General features: G+C 42.6%; 1 long non-coding RNA gene across 1 annotated transcript in view; it reads right to left on the minus strand.

Annotated features, from left to right (window-relative positions):
* Positions 1-21874, minus strand: part of LOC128851648 (uncharacterized) — a 29489-nt gene extending 7615 nt beyond the window's left edge. Inside the window, exons 1-2 of the long non-coding RNA XR_008449031.1 lie at positions 21763-21874; positions 20947-21354 (exon numbers count right to left, since the gene is read on the minus strand). This is a non-coding gene — a long non-coding RNA (uncharacterized LOC128851648). The remainder of the gene's footprint in view (positions 1-20946; positions 21355-21762) is intronic.
* Positions 21875-22163: the final 289 nt, after the last annotated feature.

Here is a 22163-nt window from a genome sequence, read left to right on the forward strand (position 1 = left end):
TGCTCACCATAGAGATGAGAGAGGTAGGTAGCTCTGAGCATATAGATACTTCAAAACGTATATATATATAGATTTACTATCTTCATCCAGAAGTAAGTGGAAAACTCAATATGATTCTGTTACTTTTAAACCCAACTTTGCCTCCAAAAATATGTGACCAAGTGAGACATACACAGACATGCCAGGCTTTGAAATAGAGCACTTAGCAGTAAAGCGATCAAATTGCCAGGACATCAGTCTGCACAGGCAGTATAACATCTCAATTCCTGCAATTAGTGTCTTTTACTGCAAGAAGAAGATATTTGGTGCCTAATGCATTCCTCTGCTTCTGTTAAGCTTGCCAACACTGATAGCGACTCACAGCAAAACAAAGGTAACACTTGACATCATTCTCGAACACCCACTCATCAATTAGAGACCATAAAGCTTCAATGTTTCAATGCACGAATCAGTGAGTTTCAACGCTGGCTTGCGGGGCTAATGCACATCCTTCAACACATAATCGGCTCAGTGCTAATAAGTTAGAAGGGCTCGGATATGGCCAATCATGCTCAGGCAGCAGCTTATTCTAGAAAGCTGCTATTTTTGGAACAGCTGAACCATACAAAGACTTAACAGGTTAGCTTCAAAATGAGTCTCATTACTGCAATTCCCAAATTCCCATGGACAGTGAGAAGACAGTACCAAAGTTGGCCATCGTGATCTGGGAAATCTCACTGTCTGCATAACTGTTGCACAGAGACTGAGATGGTGGAGCTCCTTTGCCATTCCGTGCCTCCGTGTAGGCTGAGTTGGCTGTATGCTGTCAGGATGCCGTAAGTGTCCTCTGATCTAGGCTGAGAGTAGCTAAACCATGCTGGCTGCCCTTCCAAAGGAGCCCTGGGCACACCAAGCCAGGCAGAGCACAGGTGAGACATTTTTTTTTTCACATCTTCTGCCAGGGGAGGAAATATGAAGTGTGAGAAATCTGGACTTCGGAACACAAGAAGCACCTTAAACTTGCAAGGTATGAATTAAGAGAAGAAGCAGGGAGAATAGGAGAAGAGCATGTGTTTTTGTGCCTGGGCAAAGACCCTGATTTAACTGTTGAACAACCAAATGTTCAGGACACTGTGCATGCATGACAGGGAGATCCTCTTCCTCCAAAGGGAAACCACATGGATGCCCGCTGCTGTGCAGGTGTTGGTGTCCCAAGCCCCATGTCCCACAAACCTGGATTTGCTCAAGAGCATTGACAGAGCATCTCAAAGCCAATCCAGGCATTGGCGGCAGTTTCTGGTGTGGGCACAAGGCTGACGGAGCTGCCTTGTTTTGCCTGTTGTGTACTGAGCCAGATCCTGTGCATTCACATGATATTTTTCCTCCACAGCAGCTGGAAGGAAGGCAGAGGAAAGTTTCTAGACCTGTGGCATGGATATATGCAAGAACATTTCTCATGCTCCTCAGCAGTGTTCCCCAGCAGACGCTGTGCCCGTGGTGGCACTAGCTGTGCTGGCAGAGGGGATGGGGCTGGACATCGGCATCCATCTGTGTGAGGTCTCAAATCAGGACCACACCAACACATCCTCCTAGGATGAGTTTGCCATGTTTACCTTTGTGCTCTCCTATTTGCTGGCATTGTCTGAGAATAAATTCAAGTCCATATGGGAAAGTGTTGCCAAAATCCTTCTGCGTCACTACCAGACATTTGGATTTTGCCTCTACCTCACCTCCAGGCCTCTTTGCACAGCCCAGCACCGTGTCCTTCTTGCAACCCCTGACAGCTAGTACCGCTTTATTAAAAAGTCTGCATTTCTGCGCCTGTTCTCTGAGAGTTTCTCATGCCTCCTGCCTTTCACTGGAGGCCAAGAGGACTGGGGCCATGGCACAGCACTGCTGGCAGAGAGCAAGCTGGCAGGGCGAGGTCTCCCACAGAATCATGCTCCCTTCATGAAAGACATGTTGATCCCTCAACTGTGTGAGAACCAGAACATGGCTGCTTTCCAGGACACCACCTGAAAGCCAACATCTGGCTAGCAGGGCTCCAGCACAGCAGATGCCACCCAGGTAAATGGAGCAGCTGGCTGGAGCCAGACGAGAAGGCATGGAAAAGCAGCTGACAACCTGCCATCGCCTTCAGGCCTCAGGGATATGCCTGCTGAGGTGAAACTGCTTCATACCCTTACACGAGTGAAATCTCTGGAGCCACTCACAGGTTGCCTCTGTGGGAGGAACTGCACGGAGTGGCATCATGCTTTTTGTGTCAATGCAACCAGGTGACATCAGTGTAATCTCCTGTAGGAATGGGTCTTAATCCCTGCTCCTAGGCGCTGATTCTGCAACTCTGAGAGCAAAGTCTCAACTCCAGCACCATGTTCTGGTCTTCTCACCCTCACCTCTCCTGTCCCTTGTGGTACAGCAGCCTCTCTGCAGGGCAGCCGGGGCAGAGCTCATGCTAGCAGCTCTCCTGTGCCGGAGGTGCTTGTGTACAACATGCATGAACGCCTCTCACTAGCCAGATAAGGGTGCACTTCTGTCCTACCCATGTCTCCATTTCTCAGAGCCAATCCCTCTTGCTGCAGCAGTTTCCTATGAAAACGAGAGTTTAAGGACCAAGGCAAAACAGCAAGCACAGCACAGCATCTGAGATACTTCATCAGCCCAGGCAAATGAGCAGGCACAGAAAACCCCTCACTGCTGTTTGCCCAAAACACTTCAGTTGTGTCTCCGAATAGGATTTCTTGATGACGCATTGCTGTACAAGGAACCCTCCTTGTGCAGGATCAACAGGTATTTCTTGAGCAAGAAAAAGGCCTGCACCGTCTTATGATGCCTCTCACTCAAAATGAAGGAAGCTGCTGTCACGTGAAATGCTTCTTGTTCCATCAGGAGGTTTCTCTCTCTGTGCTGCCCTCCAGCTCTGGAGGGGTTTCAATAAAAACTGAACCACTGGCCATGTTTTCCAAGGAAAGCAGGGTGTAAAGCCATGAATAATGGAACTGCTCAGGTTCCTCAGGGTAGCATTTCATTTACGGTCTTTATCCTGCTGCTTCAATTGAATGAAGGAGTCACTGATTTCATTGGAAGCACAGAAAGAAAATCTTCCAGCCTTTTGTACTAGATACAGAACAGCCTGGGCTTTTCTCTTATCAAAGTCGTCTATGGAGCATCATCCAGAATTTTCATCTTCTCTTGCATTTTCTGGGTAAAGTTTGGCTCTCCATTCTTCACCCTGACTTTCATTAGTGCTCTTCCCAGCTTTTCTGTTCCTTCCTAGGCAGCTGCCAGCTGCCTCTTTTGCTGTCATTGTTCTTCTTTACCCTGCTTGTCCAAAAATGCATAGTGACTAGCTAACTTTCTAAAAAAGATATTTTAAAAGCTAGTCTTAATAGTATGTTTTCATTTCACATACCCTTCACTCAGCAGTAGAGAAATCCAAAGTATGAAGACATGCTTTACAGAATAGCTACAAGTAATTTATACTGTACAGATATTTTTGAATGGATCTATGCAAAAGTCACCTGGTTTCAAGTTTCAGTCTAAAATTTATTAACTCAGTGTGAAAGTCTGTTCAGTTGTGAGTTATAAGTTTGGTCTACGAGGGGTTTTTTTTGTTGTTTGGAGGGGTCTGACAAGGCTCAGCACTTTCACATGGTTTTGACATGAGGTCAGGCAAACCTTTGAAGCCAATAGGTTCAGAGCAGCTGGAGTTTGAGGTTTTGGAGCTGTAAAAAAAAAGCCTACACTAACTGCCAAGTAGATTTCTGGAGGTGTGAAGTGTGCAAATTGAAACAAGTCTCTGTTGCACTCACAAGCTCAGGGCAGGCTATGCTGCGGTGCTTCGCAGGCTGCTTGGCCTCACTGCTGCCAGACAAGAGGCAGGAGAGAGGGTGATGGCTCCAGTCTGGTCCAGCACAGTGCTTGTGTGCTAGCAGGAGAGTGTGTGTAAGCAAACATCGTATCCACAAGCTATACAAGTGATCTCCTGCTCTAATTTCTCAAGTAGCATCCTAGGGAAGAAATACCTTGGGCATCCACAATATTTTGATCTTGGAGCTCATTTTAGAGCTGCATGGGAACAGTGAGAATGAGCAGGCAGGGTAGAAGTTTTAGGACAGTCAGAGGTCTGCAGTCCCCTCCAGTGCTCCCGTCTGACTGTGCGTGCTCCACAACAAATCATGGCAAAGCTAGCTTCGTTGTTCCTCTGCATCTCTTTTTCCTTGTGCTGACGCACATCACACTGTACCTGCATTACCTTGCTGATGCTGAGGGCTGTGCAAGGAGGGCAGGGCACCATCAATGCTATCCCATCCCAACTGGACTTCCCATGGGCTCCCCCTGTGTCCACACAGAGCCCTGCTGTAGGTGAAGCAGAAATGTGTCTGAGAGGCTCAGCACTTCAGCTTTGAGAGGTATGTTCAGCTGTAGGTGGGGCCTTATCCTGGCTCACATGTGTCCTTGTGCAATATGGGCACCAAAGTGCTTGGAAGGCTTTAGGTGGAAAAAGAAGCTGTGAAGCCTTCCAGGATCAGCAATAGCAATAATATTTCTTGCTGTAAGGTGAGAAACAGGATTGAAAGTCTGGTAGATCTGGGCTGTCTGCTCTTTCCTTTCCTTGTTGCCTTCATTATCCCTGATGATGAGCCCTAACATCTCGTAGCAAATGCAAGATTGTCCCCTGCTTTGATTGCTCATGGTGCATGACTCAACTGGCCTACCTCTGACTGTACTTTTCAGTTGCTAATTTAGCATGTTCATATTGTATGACAAAAATACTGACCATATTTAGACAGTGACTGAGGATGCAATTTGAAATACTGGTTTCCCCTTACATAAAATAACAACTTAATGTGAGGCAATGTAACATAATATAATGTAACAACAAAATATCACATTTAAAAAGACCCATAGCATACCAAACATATATATTCAGCTATATTATATAATAACTTCTCCTTGCCCTGTGTGGTGCTGGGAGCAGAGACTCACAGGGAAGAGGGGCTTTTTTTTGCTCTCTATACCAGCTAAGTGCTGGGTACCTGCAGTTCTTGTTCACTGCCACCATCAAGTCTGTTAAAACCAGTGTGCTATGCAGTGAGAAGTTATCTGTGGCACTAGAGTTCCCTCCCCAGGGCATAGGAGAAAGAGATTTTGAGAGTGGTTTGCTCTTCTCTTTCCCTCTTGGATTACTACTGCTCAAATTCAGCAAGACTTACTTGTGTTTCTAACACTTCCTGGGCAAGATGGGAAAGTTACATTGTATGAGAATATGTGGGAAGATCAGGTGTGTTTAATTTAGGTGAATAACTTTGCCTGCCACTGTCATTTCACTTGTTTTTCAGAGTGTATTGGAGGCAAAATGAGAATAAATAAAGCTAAATGAATAGAACATATCAACTAGAGTCAACTTAAGCACCTAAGGTAAAACACCCTCTCAAAAAGTCTTTGCCTGTTGACCCTACTGTCAGGTCTCCAGCTGCCGCTGGTTCTCCTCTTCCCTACCAACAGCGTGCTCAGGTGAAGGAGGGATGTTCTCAGTTTTCTAGAAGGTGATCTCTTGCATTTAAGGGGGCTGTAAATTGCAGCAGTAGGAAAAAACAGCATTAGAATCTCTTGTTTGGAATGGGTGGTGTGAAAGATCAGTCCATCAGCCGGGATATCTCTCCATCCAGAGCCTGGTCTCAGCTGAGATGTCTGTAGGTGGAGTAGGCAAAAGGGCTGACACTTTTTATGTGCATGGTATCGGAGTAAATACACTCTCCCTTTCTAATCTGGGGAGATTTCAAGGCCCCTCTGATGTAGTGCTTCTGCTATGCAGTATCAGGAAGATGCTTATCAGTTATGGTTTCGGGACATGTGTGAATGATATTTTCAGCTCCAAGTTTCAAGTCTGAGCAGGACTGGAAGTGGTATGTGGCCCTGAAATGCTCACTGTGTGGCAGAGAAGTCTGAGCTTCACCTTTGTTCGTTGCTAAATAGCAACCTGAGAGGAAGCTGGGGTGGATTCCTCCAAGTTTAGTGACTTTCATGTTTTACATAATACCCATTTTAAGATAAAAACACCCCTGGAGTTGGACCAGTGCCACCTTCCATGAAAAGCCCCTGTAAAAAACTTGCTGTGGCTCGGCAAGAGAAGACTATCTTGGATACTGTCAGCATGTTAAAATCTTCCTGATGTGGAGGCAAGAGGGAGAACAGCCTTGGAAAACCTGTTGCTCTTCTCTTATTAAGGAACTTAATAAAAAAGTCTCTGAATAATTGCACCTCTAGGAAGGGATTTGAGATGAAAATATGAAGAGTTTCATCAAGAGAGAAACAAAGTTTATTTGCATGAGAAGAAATACCTTTACCGAGACTAAGGTCTGGGCTGCATGGCGTGTTGTTTGAAGCCCTGTCAGAAGAGATTAGTTGTTTCATGTAGTAATCATAACTAGCATCCTAATGGATTAAAAATACACTTCTCACATACATGATGGAAATTATTTTTTTGATCAGCCTGACTTGCCCTGGAATAACTCAGCCCAGGGCCCTCACACTGCTCTGTCAGACATGTAGCACCTCCTTAAAAAGGCAAAACCTGCCCCTGTCTCCTACCTCCAAGAATGATTAAACAAAAATAACACAGCTTTTTAAAAGGGAGGGCTGAACCGAAGCAGGTCTTTGAAATATCTGCCAACTTAGATGTCAGGTCTCCAGATGAATTACTATAAAGGACTGAGTGTGACTAGGCAGTGTGATAGCTGGGGCAATTTCCATGAGTGATACTCATCGAGAATATAATGCTGTTGAAAGTAAAGTTGACAGGGCACTTGCATACCTGTAGATTTAGGTTAAGGAGATTCAATCCACTTCCCCATAAGTCCTGCCATCCTTTCTCTCGGAGTCAGAAATATATCTTTCCAGCGGATACGTCTGATGTTGTGTTAATATTGTAGATTTAGCACAGTGAAAAATAAATGCAACCTTGAAATTGAAATTAGAGCCAGGCATGAGCTAATAATAAGCTAGTAATTCACTGTGATCCAGATATTATTAGTAGTACTGCATTGCACTTCTTATTGCACGGCATTGAATGGGAACCACCGTGTAGGAACCACCATGGAACAAAATCCTTCCTTTTTTTTTCCCCAGTGAAGTCATTATAAGACCTGCAGAGCTGCACTGCTTGAAAAAAAAATCTATCCCTTGTCCAAACAAGGTAGCTGGTGAGACCTGGGATGCATCGTCCTTCCTGGGCATCCAGAAGCACAGGCAGCAACAGCTGTGCCACAGTCAAAGGGTCTGTGGGTATCTGTAACGCTGGTGTTATTTGAAATCAAGTGGTTTACTGCGCAGAAAGGCAGCAAGAAAAGCTGAGGTGCTGGCACAGGCTCCCCAGGCTCCCTGGACCAGTGGTTGCTACTGAAGCACACAGGACTCCCCTTCACACAGGACCCAGCTTTCCTGCCTCCCCTGCTGTGAAGTTGCACTGATCCCTGAGATGGACACAGAGGAAAGGTAATCTTTGTACAAATAAAATGGGTGAATTTTCTAAATATTTCTAAATTGCATCCTGTTGTATTCGTATTCCTCTCTGTATCGCTCCCTCATGCTCTTTTTAGTCTGGTTTTGGTGTAGTTTACTGTCCTCTAATGCCAGCTTCCCAAATACATCCAATCAGTTTTATAACTCTGCAGAGAGATATCTGACATATCTACTTGCCAGGATAGAGTAGCAGCCTATAATAGGTTTACTTTTCTGCAAGCTGCAATCTTCAGAGGCTGGGCAGTGGGTTTTACACCAGCTGCATACAGACTTTTAGGTGGATTTATGCTGGAGAGCACCAGGCAAAGCAGAAGAGAAATCACACACATCAGCTTCCTCATCCTCAGGCTAATCTGAACAGGAATCTGCTTCATTCATCGGCTGTTCACATCTCTTTCAGTCTTAAAAGTACCTTTCATGTTTCTTCCTCTAAGAGGAAAATTGGTATACAATGTGTAAGATTTTGAGATGTAACACAAGGAAATGTTCCTGTTGTCATTTCCTCTGTCTGGTTGGACTTTATCTCATGTCAGATGAGGGTAGAAAAGCAACATGGAGTTTAAAGCCTGATTTCAAGTCATGGGAGAGACTTTGAGATGTTTTGGCACAGGTTTTAAAAGACTAGTTTTGTCCTTGGACTGGGTTTATTTTGTGGATATGCAGAAGAGTTCACGGTTATAAGTTTCATAAGGTTTAAATGTGCTCCTGCTACAACAGTGCCCCGAGCTTAGAGCTGACAATGTGCAAATACAGATGAACTCCATGGATTCATATTGCCCACTGTTCTGAAGGCAGACGAGGAGCTGTTTTTCTGGTTATGTACTTGGCATGTGGCACTCTTTAGGCCAGAAAATGGGTTTAGAGCTGCACAGTTTAGCTTTGGATATGCAGATCGGGTAATTTGTACATTTGACTGTTCGATTCATGCATACAACTATATCAGCAATCCAGCATAAGCCTGTTTGAAATGTGTCCCTGGCAGTCAACTGGGCATTTCTAATCAATCCTGACTCTGGAGCTACTTCCATACTCCAAAGGGATTACACTATCACAAATCACTCTGTACCATTTCCAAATGGCATAATTGCTGAATGGCAGCTGGAGGAAATGCTGCCTGCTTCCTAATTTATAAAGACTGAAAAAGTCATTTGTTTAAATGAGAATTAGCTCTTTATCATCTGGAAAAACAAAACATTATGTGCCAATCTAAATATGCCAGAGAAGTAGTGTGTCGACATGAAGGAAGACAGAAAATTCTAGGGACTTCAGAAGTCTTTATGTGCTATTTTCAGCCTTACATGGGTTTTCCTACATGTTCTACAACAAGACTGCTCTGTCTGGTTTGCCATCTATAAAACACCCATGAAGTTATAATTCCACCTGCTTCTGAGGTCTATTGGAAAGCTTTGCCCCTTAATATTTGCAAAATATTCTGAGATTCCCGATGGAATGTGTTCCATCAGTGCAGAATATACATTATTCATCATATATTTTATTATGAAAATAACTGAGTTCTAACTTAAGCCGTAGAAGATTATCTTGCAAGAAAAAAGCAGCTAAAAGGAACAAATTAGTATTTATGCTTTTCACAAGACTGAAAACCCAAGGGATTTTATTCTTTTCAGATTTTGCTGTGTTTTCATTTAAGGTCCAGTTAGTTCGGATTTCTCAGAAATCAGTCTACAATCAACTCTGGATGAACCAGCTATACCGGATATAGATCCATGAGTGTGTGTATTTGCCTGATCAATTTGGTATTTGATTTATCTGGAAGCATGTTAGCCCAGATTAATACATTCAGCTGACTGAAAGCAGCTCTCTGCAGGGCCAGCTGAGGTATCTCTGCACAATGCCACTGTGCTCTGCAAACTGATTTTACATGGAGTCAGCTCAGCTCTGGAAGGGCTTATTCATCATCATTCGGCCTTGACTCTGTGTGCTCCAAGCTAATTACTGCTCTCCTGTGCATCAGTCTCCGGGAGTCTGCTCAGCCCAGATACAGCACAGTGCACTGGGAGTATCAAATATGGGTTTGCACCTAAATAAACAAGCCAGCCCAGAGCTTGCTCTGCAAAGGCTGTAATATGTAATGCTGGAAACAGTTCGTGTCTTCCAGGATTACTGCTCCCGTCTCCCTACCACCTGTGCTGGACCAGTGCTGCCCTGGGGTCATGCTCTGGGTGTCACCCCCTGCCCTGTACAGCTTGGATGTATCATCCCCTGACACTGGCTAGTGAGACTCAACACCATTGTCCTAAATTGTAGAAGATCAAATTGTCTGCTCCTGTAAACCGAGCAGTGCCTTTGTTACCAGCCGAAACTCCAACGGTTTGCACGGAACAAGGACTAGCACAGTGCCTGGACCTCACAAGACCTCCTGTAAATTTTACCTGGTCCTAGATAGCATAAGAAAGAGACAAGATGGTTATTCATTTTCTCATCCGTAATGGCTCACTATGCTGGAAAAGAGAGTAAAGCCAACATAGGCAGCTGTAAAATAATTTATAGATTACTCACTGGGGAGTTCATCATGCCACAGGTCTCGCTGAACTTGGCAGCGTTATGGGATTGTCTTTTCACACCCAGCTGTTTTTTGATGGCCTCACAGTCATGCTATACTGGCCTGGCACTGCCCTTCCCAGCTGACAGCCTTCGTTAGATATTGAGGTGCTCTTCTTGGCAGAGGATGAGGATGCAGGGAATGTATGGCTCCTTTGTCTCCTGGAGATATTGCTCTCCCAGCATCAGATCCTGTTATTCATCTAAAAGGCAACCCACTCCTTCCGCCTAAAAATAATTATAGTTATAACTTCAGGTGGGCTTAAAAAATGAGAGGCACTCTCACTGAAAGATTTGGATTCCTTTGCGGTCCTTCAGCAGATCAGGAGAGTGGTACACCAGGCTTATTTATCTAGGGTAGTCAGAGAAACATCTGTCCTAATCTGTTGAATTGCTGTATAAAGAATGTGATCTGTTAAGTTTTCACTCACTGGACTGTTCTGAGTCCCCTTGACAGCTTTTCTGGGGATACTTGGCAGGGAATTTGCACAGATAGGAGGAACTCAGTCAAACTACAAAGGATGAAGAAAAGGAACAACAGGAAAGATCAAGTCCCAGAATTCAGCTTGTGAGAAAAATAAGAGCTAAGAAAAAAACAGTCTTTAAGCTCTGTGGTGGCTAGGAGGCAGTTAGGAGAAGTTTTGGTTCAACACACAGACGGAGATTGACTGTAAGCGATGCTTTCAGGGCAAAATAGGTGTTGGGGAGTCAGAGTAGACAGAGACAGGGAGGTGTGAGGTGCAATGGAAGTGGGAGGCAGGAATTTCTTACACACCATAATCTGCCAAACCTGACACAGCAGATAGGGTACACGGCAGTTTCAGAGGTGTTAACATTTATAATTGAAAAGTTGCAGTGGACAGAACAAGCTGCTGAAACAGGTAAGCAGCAGACTTATTGTACTTATTCCTTATTAGAGGAAAGGAAAGATGAGTAAGCTAAAGATCTACCAGCCTAAATTTAATTTCTGGAGCAAACAGAGAAAGATCTATCTATGAGCACCAAGAAGCCACTACCAATATGGATTTCTCAAGAGCAAAGTGTGCCAGAGTGACTTTATTTTCTTCCCAGGTAGCACCAAATTCCTGATGGAAGAGAGAAAAGCAAAAGATGTCAAATAACGTGAATGGAAGTCTAGACTGGCATTTAATTCAATGTACACCTGGAAGACAGGTCTCTGCATCTCTGAAATCTCTGCTAACTGATGTTATAGGTAGCAATTATCAGAGAAAAATCCATAAAATGATCATATGGGAACAATGCTTGTCCACTCACAAAATAAGGGTGTACAGCTCACATCCAGCTGTTCCAGGCTTACTGGTCCAGCAGCTCACTGGTGTTGTGCATAGGGCCAGCACAGGAACTGTGAGGCTCCAGGGTGCCAAGTCCTTCATGGCACTGAACTTGCTTGCAGATGGTTTCTGATACCCTGCATTTTCCCAGCTTAATTCTGGTTTGTAGAATTAAGTGCCATGTAGCAAATTACCTTGTCAAAGCAGACTGGGGAGAAATAACTCTTCCCAACCTCATTCAGTTAATCCAGAATAAATAATGTGATATTTCTCAGTCTGTTGCACAGGGAACAGACTATGCCAACTGATTTCTTCTACCTAATTGAGAAGAAACAGCCAGCTAATGCAGAAGGGAGGGAAACAGAGAGATCTGGCACTTCCAGTGGTGCAGAGGAAAGTCTCTGAAAACTCGATGATGTGACATAAAGCATCCTTCCCCTTTCAAGTATAGCAAAAGAGGGGCATTTATAAGCAGCACTTACAGATTTTATATGTTTTGCTGATCGGCTGTGGCAAAGAAGAGCAGCCTAGATGTCAAAGCAGACCAGTTAATCATTGGGGTTAATTAGTCCCCTGAAGCCATGAACAGCCATAGGCATCTCATTACTCTTCTGTTCTCATTGCACTGAGAAAAGAATTGAGTACATCATTTGCAGAGGAATATAAGTGTTTTGTTTTTCCCTTCACTGCTGCCTGCAATATAGAAGAAAAATACAGCCCGAGGGCTGGAAGTGTTGGCTGCCTTGAGCGGACTATTCTGCCTACTAAATATTTGTTTGTTTCTTCATTGCTGGTGGCTGTCAGTGCTTTCAAAATGGATTTATTTCTTAGGGTCCAGTTACAGTAACTGTCTGCACTGCCTTTTCCTCATGGTGATGTTTGGAGGCTGCCGTGCCTCTCCTCGCTGCTGGGTCAGCACATCTGGGAGAGCCAACCAGGAGGATATCCAGGTGGAGTGCTGATGAAACAACATCTCTCAGAACCTCAGGAATGGACTTTCCACTTCTAATAGATAACCATTGAACAGCTCTTCTGCCTTTGAGGTGAGGACCATACAGCAGCTACATTTCTTTGCAGCTCCTTTGGTGCTGTGGCTTTCTACAGAGCAAATAAATGACACCCTAAGATTACAGGTTGAGCTTGCTGATCACTTGCCTTCACAAGAGAAATGTCATTGCCAGGCTGTTATGCCACAGCTGTCTTGAATTAGAAACAGTTCTGGGATAGAAATAAGATCTATAGCCTTTGGTTTCACAGTGTTTATGAAGTTTGAAATGTATCAAGTCCAGAACAATAGCTCTATGGTCCTGTAATTTCAAGAAATAAAAGATAAGGAAAAACATGGCTGAAACATATATTTTTTTTCAGCAAACTGCATTATTAATGAAAATGAGAGTTGGTAGAACTTGTAAAGCACTTTTAGCTTATGACAGAGATAAATGTCTGTGGAAATGAGCATTATAAATATGTAGTGTGGATGTGTTGGAGACAAAAATATGGACTAAATCCCGTGCTGATATTGTTCTCATCAGCAGAGTTTAATATGCCAGTGTGCTCAGTGCTTGTGTTTACAAAGCTAGCAAAAACACTTTCAAAGCCATTTGTACTGAGGAGAAATGTGCACCTGTAGGTATCCGTCACCAGTGCACTCTGTTGGTCATGTTCCTGGGATTTGGGTTTTGCTGAGCTGCAGTTCATGCAAGGCCGAAGGCAGGAGAAGCTGGTTGTGAACCCATTTCATGTTCCCAGAACTCAGGCTGGTATGATCCCTATCTTAAAAATAACCCGTGGCCACCTCCAGCTTGTGCCTCAAGGGCCTATTTTTGAAGGACAGCTTTGAACGCATCAGTAGAGCTGGAGCCAAAGTTCTTCTGCCCCATGGAACACTCTCAGTGTTTGCCATGACAGTAGACTAAAATCTGGTAAATATTAGGGCTTTCAACAGTTAGTAATACTAGCGTGGGCATCACAGTGAGATCAATAAAACTAAGCTCACAGAAACCTGCCCTGTTTTGGCTGACTGGTTTTGGCTGCTCTACTCTTTGCATGTTTTCTGAAGGTGCACATAGGAAGGAAGCATTTTAAGTAGGTTCCATAGTGCATCAGCTGTCTTGTCACAGCATCCATCTGCTTAGCCAGTACCAGTCCACTGTGTATCACTGGGTGCAGTGGTGGGCATTGGTGTGGTCTTGGTACAAGGTGCTCAACACAGGTGGAAACACGACCCTCTGAAATAAATTCCTTGACTCTAATGCCCACACTGATAAACGACTTAGCTTTCCCTGCCACTGGCTGAGTGGGATGACTAGCCCATGTCAGCTTTTAATATCACCATATTATGTCTTACTTTTATTGTGTCTGAAACCCATATGTCTCTCTTCACTCTCCACTCCTCTCTCCAACTTTATGATATCTTGATATCTTCTGGGCCTGTTACCATTTCCTGTTACCACCTTCACAAAACATGGTCCTGCCTCAGGGAGCACTTCAATGCTCTGCAGGGCAGGGATGGGCTCTGATGGAATGTGGTCACACTGATGGGCTGAGCTTAGTAGTGCCTGATCCATCCTGGGCACTCGCAGCGGAAACCAGGCTGGCTGGTTCTGCCAGCATAGCCGCCCGCTGGGAAAAAGCCATCCTGACAAAAGCATGTTTTATTTTTTTATTCACAAAATCAGAGCAATCTTGAAAATATTTCCCATGAGCACAATTGCTTTTTAAATGAAAAAGAATTTATTTAAAGGAAAAAAAGTAATTTAGTTTGAAATCATTTTTATGTTGTTTTGTCTGCTAATATTCCAGGCGAACATAAGGCTTTGTATATTGTTTTTGTTATTTCTATATTATTTTGTGATATCAGAATTAGTAGTGCATAATCCAACATTCTTAGTCAATCCAACAGCTTAGTCAAAATACATGGCTAATTTACTACTGGCTTTAATTATTTAAAAATTGTTTTAACCAGCTGCTGCTTAACATGGATTCAAACACCTTACTTTTCATAGTGTTTTCTAACAAACAGAGGCAGTTTGGAAAATCTATCACAAATTGACTAATGAAATAAGAGAATGGCTTGATTTCATTCTTTAAAAAGTTGTTTGGCTCTAACAAGCATAAAACACTTAGTATAGAAAATAAAATAAAATGTTCTGCTCAGAACTGACAGGAAATTTTCCATAATGATAAAAAAAGAAAAAAAATATCTTGCACATTAATGAACCACCTCCATGTTATAGAGCATATACAAATTTCATTAGAAGGTAAAAAAACTATATATGCCTGAATATGTGCTTTTCAAAAAGAAATTTTCAATTTGAAATAATTTTATGTTTTTCTGAGCAGAATATTTTTAAGGCTTTCTGTTCCAGGGGAACTTCACAAATTATCCACAACTACTCCAAGGCAGAGTAAACCCAGAAGCAAAGTGCTCGGACTTCCTTCAATGCCAAACTTTGGGGCTCCAGGCATGCCCATGTGTGACCTTTCAGGTAGAAAGCATTGACCAAGAGCTATGAATTGCAAAACGCTTCTGGCCATGAGTGCATACATGGGATAGAGGCGAGATTAACCAGCAGCTTCCTACTCACTCAGCTTGGCCTGAGGGACTCAGCACCTCATCACACCGCAGACAAGCTATTTGGAGCTAAGCACGGAAAGGCACATACTGCTGTGGCTGTTGTTGCAGTCCACCAGTGGCCAACAGGCAGCTGGAAGAAGGTGTTCCTGCCACCGAGGAGGCTGCTGGACCCTCTTCCCGAGTCTTCCCCAGCTCACTGGAGCTGCTCCTCACATCCTGCACAAGACCCAGCTTGTGGCAGCTGTGAGATTTCCAGCAAGCATTTAGCCTCTGGGTCTTTCCCAGTGCCAAATAGGATAAGTCACCAGAATTTATTTACCTGCATTTCAAGCTGAACAGCTACTATAAAGTTGAGTTTGAGAGCAGGGAGGGCTCGGCAGGTACAGCCAAAAGATGAGGCTTTCAAAGAATTTGGCAAGACTCTCCGATGTATTTTGTTAATACCCACAAAATGCAGATGAAGTTGAAATAGAAAATGAATGCTGGATATCTGCTCTTGGCAGGAAAAACAGACCCAGCAAAAAATCCACAAATGTAAGTCACATCACCTTTGAAAGTCTGTTCTGTTAAAGAACCTTTATCAGATCAAAAATTTATTAAGTCAGCTCAGGAAAGTAATGTTTGAAATGTGATCCCTTTTCTTCAAAATTAAACTGGTTAATAATTGATTAGAAAAATATACAGTGGGCAGCTTAAAGAATTTTACTTTACCTGCAGGCATAATTAAGGATGATATTCCTTTGGCCAAACACTGGACTGGTATGCACATGTGCAAGCATGTGTTTGTTTGTATGGCTTCAGCTTAAAGGTAGAAGAAGGGAGCACAGAGCTCACAAGGTGTGCTATATTTTGTGCACAAAACCCTGTGAAAATGTAAACATAAACAGTCTTGGTCAGATGTAAGTAATATAACAAGTGAGAAAGGGGAAAACAAAGTTGGTCATGGAGTTCTTTCAGAACGCTCCACAGAATGGGTCACTCTAATGGGTCACTCTAAGAAAGGTTTGAAGCAATGCGAGGTCAGGCATGATGCCCTTCAACCCATCAGGGAAGTATGTTCTAGGAAACAGGCATGAAAAGGGAAGATAAATTCTCGTTATATGAAAGGGAAAGGAGAAAATGTCAGCAAGCTTACATTATTTGAGAGGCATCAAATGTCCTAAGGACAAATGCAAACCCCAGGAAAGTCAAAGATGGAGTTGTATTTTATGAAAACACGTTTTCTGTTTCCACAAAGTAAGTAATCAATTAGTGATTTTATGCACTGATGAAGAAACATTCATGGGTTTGGTATAAAATTATAAGCAGCTTACTTTTGAAGGCTTGGAACAGGCTTTCTCATTTTCTTGACTACACAATTCAAACAAAATTTATTGAGTACGTTTCAGATTTAATCAAAAGGCCAATAATTCAGTTGTTTTTTCCTCTTCTGGCTGTCACTTCCACTGTCATATAATTCTCACTATTCCTTGGTAGTTATTAGCAGTCTTACAAAAAGATGTATTGAGAAAACCAAGGAAACCTTCAAGTGAACAAGAGCTGTAGGCTCACTTGTACGTGTTCCTGGGATGTCAGCTTCTTTGTCCTGTCTCATATCTGCAAGTAAGAAGCACCAATTCTGCCTGTGCAGAAACACTCCAAAAATAAATGATCAAGATCTCAAACTGTAGGACATTTATCTCCCAAACAGCTTTTCCAGGCAGAGAGACAATTTGCAAGCAAAGCTTTCATACAAGGTTGCAGCCATCCTTACTGTAGCAATAACATTGTGGGGGGTCACTCTATCATAATCTGATGGATTTTTCTTAGTTTGTGTTCACTATTCTACATTAGCTGGAACAGGATATTTTGTATGCTCTCTTTCTTCATCTGGGGTTCTTATCACACAGCAGTACAGTGCAGTAAAGGACAGATCTTAACACCCATTAGCCTGCTGGCCACTATGAACCGCTTAGTATATTCATTGTAATTATAAATTACACTGAAGCTGAAATCAGAAGAATCAAAATGAGCACCATGTGAAAGTTTTGCAAACATATGAAGGGCAAAAGGGCTTATGAGGTTTGATCTATTTTGAGTAGTCTATGCTACTTTGAAAAAATCTTGACCAAATGGTTCAGCGGGGTTATCTGAGGAAGAAGAAGAGGTGTCTTGTTCAGTCTTTTGGAGTTTATCTTCCGCGTCCCTCTGCTCTTCATAATAATCCAACTAAACCAATATAAAATTGGCAGATGAAGACATGCAGCTAAATGATGATTTAAAGGGACCGTGTAAGAAGACCAGACAAGGGCTGACCACAAGAATGTACCCTTAATGTTTTTCCCAAAGTGAGGGATCATGGTGGAGCAGGCACTTAAAGACTTAGTGTCCTTTCTATAGGCTTGAAATTCAAGTTGGAATTATTTCAGTTTTACCTAGGCTGTGATCGCATCCCTTAAACACTGTCTAATCCAGAGAAAAGGAACCATCAGCGTCAGAAAAAAATTACTTTTAGCTGAAGTAATCATGGGTTTTGCATTACTGCTTTTAATTTTGCCATCATTTTCTCTAATTTGGCTGCAGATTTCAGTGCCCCGCTTCCACTGGGCAGTGATGTTTCCTCAGCACGGGAGCTTGCCACAGAGCTGAACTTCACCGGACATCCTTTGAAACCTTGCAGAACCTGGCAGCTCTGCCTCCCTTTGCCTATGGGAGTCAAGATCTCTGTAGGTGCAGACATAACTGCACGAGGGAAGGGTTTTAGTGACATTACGCAAGGATTTGCAACAGAAGTCTTCAATCCCGATGCCTGGAACTTGTCCAAAGAACTAAGGCCAAAGAACTTTTGCTGGATTTCCTCTCTGAAATTTGGGATTTATGAGATAGGCATGCAAGTGTGCTCTAAGGATAAACTAGCTGTATTGGATCGTGGCATAGAGATAGAAAAGTTCAGCTGAAGCAAAGAGAGCTGCCTGTCTCACATGCACTTTGACCAGTTCTTTCTTAGTAAGGTGTCTTCTGTGGATCGCTTTAATTAATTGAGTTGTCATATGGAAGTAGATATATTTTGATACAGGCAGGTTCCTAGTGTTAATATAGAGACAAGTTTATAGGAGTGAACAGGCCGTTGGGCATGAGGGCTAAATTCAGCTACAAGATGGGATAAGTTTTCTGCAGGCAAGAGGTTAATGTCAGCAGTGTTCTTAGGAAAGATTGACTCTTAAAATATCATATCTGAATATATAGTCTTCTCAAGCTACAAAAATCTGTCAGGCCTGTTGCCAAGAGGAATTGGGTTGCAGGCGCTGCATCTTCGGTTCCTCGGTGCTCCTGCAGGATGATCGGCACACATATACATTTCCAAATCCAGAACAGTTTTTTTATCTTTAAATGGCAGTGGGTGCCAAGGTGCTTTCCCCAGCAGTCATAGACCCTCTGGATGAACCTGGTATGGTTTCCATGGGGCTCAAACATTGAGGAGGAAAATTCCTGGTTGATAAGATCCATAGCTTGCCCTCCTATCTCTTCAGCAAAGGTGTTACTCAGAGCTCATTCTGCAAAGCTCATTGCAGTGTGTGTGTAAGCTATTTTTGTGTACTTTGAAGTGTAAACTCTTGGTATATAACTTCAAACAAGTCAGCTGAGGCACCTGAGGCAGCAGCAACAGCCACCTTGGGCTCCTCTGCAGGGAAGAGAGAGCAGACCTACCAGAAGATGATGAAGATCTTGCTTGCAAAATCATCCTGTTTACACAAGGAAAAATATGTGTGTGCTTCTGTAAGTGTACAAAGAGGTGTATATAAGTGTACTAACAGTGTATATAAGTGTACTACTAGTTTTACAGGACAGTTTGATGCTGTCAGAAAATACAGCCTAAGGTATTTAAAAGCAAAGGGCATAATCAATGTAGAGGAATACAGTATCCTGCTAAAAATGTTATATGTCTGATCTGGGAATACTTGCTGTTTAAGTGGGCTATAAATGAATACTTAACCACTTTAGTACTGTGAAATGACGACCCTCATGTGGCCTTGGGGCATTCTGCATGGTCTCCTTTAGCTGCCACTCCACTGAAAATCATGGCAGCGTGCATAACAGAGACGGCCTGGAGGGAAGGATTGCCTCCAGGAAATACTAGACTCTCCTCTGCCTGATATAATGCTCTAATGATTCCAAAACAATGTAATTCTGCTATTCTAGATGCAATAAATGCTATTTACGAATTCCAAATCAAAAGCACATGTAGGCTGAGCCACATATTTTAGTACCTGGAATAGGACTGCTATTGCTATAGAAACCATAAACCATTTTCATAAGAAAGAGAGAACTATTGATCACTTAGTATATAAATCCGTTTAGTGTAATAAGTTTGTATGTCAGAAAAAAAATTATTTAATATAAATTTTTAACAAATAAAAGTGCAAAGTTTGGTTTATTCCAATTCATGTTATTACTTATTGGAGAATATTTAGACAGTCCCTGCACATTTGTTTTGTCCTTGTGAGCATTGCTAATTTTAGCATGAAAAATCATTCATCTAAGAATTCATGCCCGAAATGAAATGCTTCACCATTTGTTATTCTCTTCTCATAAATGTTTGTTACCCAGTCACAAGAGGGAAAGTGCAAAGTGATTACGCAGCTCCCTACACAGCACAAACAGTAAGTAGTAACAAGAAACATTCAGCCAGTTTTGGAGATGAGCTATATCAGTCTAAGGTATTATTAGATATAAAGCCTTCTTCATTCTTTTCATTCTTTACCAGAGAAACAATGTCATGCCCAGCCTAGCAAGCTCAGTTCTTCCCAGACAGCATTTCATCTCCACTGCTGAGCTTACTGGAGTTGGCAGCAGGATTAAACATCATATAGACTCTTCTCTACTGGTCTGCAAGGGAGTAGAGCCTGGAGGAACTGTCCTGCCTACATTTCCCTGTGCCTGTTATTCCCTTGGCTTGTCAGGTGCTGTCGCTGCTGTCTTGCATGTTCTACCCAGCACCAAACAAACAGCAGGAATTTTAAAACCAGAAACGAAATCAGGCCCTTTGGTTTTCAGGTGGGCTTGTTCAAGACTGAGTGTATGCCAGGGTGGACTAAAACAGACCACCACAAACAGGTCGTTGTGTTCCCCAGCAGCAGTCCAGCACTATTGTCCATCAAAGAGTACCTGGGGCTACATCTATTTCCCTATCCTTTTCAGTTCAGCAAATCTGACACCAACAGTGTCTCTTTATCATGAGAGGAATCAGAAATATTAATTCACAGCATCCTGTGCAATGTATTGCATTACCGATCAACTTCACCACTACAGGAAGGAGTAAAGTAGAGGTCAGTCTGCAGCCATCAAGCTGGAGCAGCTAGGAAAAGTATGCTTATAACACAAATATGCTCAGGTAAATTAATAAGCATAAGTGTAATCAGCATAAGGAAATCAATTCCTACAGAAAAATCTTCAGAAGGGTTATGATTCCCTCTCCATCTTTAATAACAGTTTAACTCCTTGTCCTAAAGGATTTTCTCATTATCCTTTAGTCTTCAATTTCAGTCTCAGTGATGTCCTCTTTGATCTAGTGATGATCTTGTTATTGTGCCTGCTTATAATCTTTTCTACTGCTGAGCTCCAATTCCTAGAACATTTGGTATGAAGGACATTTTGTGTATCTGATATATTGTGTCTACCTTTTTTTCCCCAGCATAAAATAATCTGTCTGGATCCTGTGGAGCAAACTGTGCATGTGTTCCTAAAATAGATTCAGGCTTGTATAACCAAAAAAAGGCCAAAAAAAAGGCATAAAAAATGTTCACAGGGAAAAAAAGCCCTGAATTTCAAAGTCCCAAAGTCTGGAGTAAAGGTATATATGTATGTTGAATGAGAAATAAACAACAGCTGGAATGAATGATTCAGGACTTAATTGCAATATTGTAATTATTGTTAGTTCTGCTATTCAAGAAATAAACCTGTAATTAAAAGTAAACACAATTCATTGCCCTCTATTACCATCACAAGCAACTGAGAATGAAGGAAGGCAAGGCATACCTCATGCTGCGGTTGACACTGGTAGCCCAGTTGCTTGTTCTTGGCCGGAGCCTCTCATGCCATGTAAATAATGATATACTCAAATCACCTTTGTGACTGGAGCTTTAAAGGTGCATGAGGTAATTGGAGTTGGTTTCCAAATGGGTAGTTGTGTGCCTTTAGAGCTGTGGCTGGGGTGATTTTTGATTATCCAATCCTTCTGCTGCCGTATAAGGATACGTAAGTGCTTCCTTGTGGCCTTTCTGCCAAGTAGGCGAGTGATGCTTGGGTAGCATATTCCTATGTTGAATGTCACTGCACAGGACCTCCTGGTTCCTCTCCTTGCTCATGTTTTGTGCGCCAGTGTGATGCCTTGCCACTCCTCCTTTGTCTCCATGAAAAGACGGTCTCACAAAAGTGATCAATAAACTAGAAGAAATACAATCAACTTTACTTTTTTATAGTAAGGTGAAGCAAATGTCCCACGACTGACCTTTAAGGTGCTTTCCAAAGGACAGAAAGCATCAAAAGACTGTGCTAACTAAATTTCAATAGCTTTGTGCTTTACTTTGTTACAGATTTTCCAGGCTTGTAAACCTATCTGAATCCCACACGCTGATCAGTTCTGCTCAGTCAGTTTCTCTCCTCGGTACTTTCATCTCAGTTATTGGTTCATCATTGACTTGCCCCTGCTTTGATTCATTTGTGGGCTAATCATTAGCCTTCCCTGGAGAAGGTGTATTTCTGCTACCCCCCCTCCTGTCTTTTTTTTCAACACTATGTACTTCTAATTACATTTCTTGCCAAAGGTGACTTGAATTTGTGTGTCACACTCACCTGCCTTGGAAAGAGCAGTTCAGAGTTCAGCAGATAACACTACTCATCATTTTCATCACTGCATTAGTTCTTTTCATTCATATTTGTATGTTTGAAATCATGATGATTTTCTTGATGTTCCATAAATAGGCCTTAGTGGGAACCACGTCATTCCAAAGCGGAAACAGCAAGTAACAGGCTCAATCATTTGGAAAAAGCAATTTGTTAAACAGAGCAGAGCACTCACATTACTTTTCATCCATCTTTATTGCTTCAGGGAAGCAACACTCTCAGGAAAGTTTTCACAGCCAGATGTTCGGCTTTTCCAGCTGTCGAAATATTTTTGGGAGGACCATCAGTCAAGATATAATTACGGGTCATTGGGGATACACGCTGACCTCTGCAGGAAGAGGGTGGTTTGG

The sequence above is a fragment of the Cuculus canorus genome, chromosome 1 (genome assembly GCF_017976375.1).
Source record: "Cuculus canorus isolate bCucCan1 chromosome 1, bCucCan1.pri, whole genome shotgun sequence".
NCBI lineage: Eukaryota > Metazoa > Chordata > Aves > Cuculiformes > Cuculidae > Cuculus > Cuculus canorus.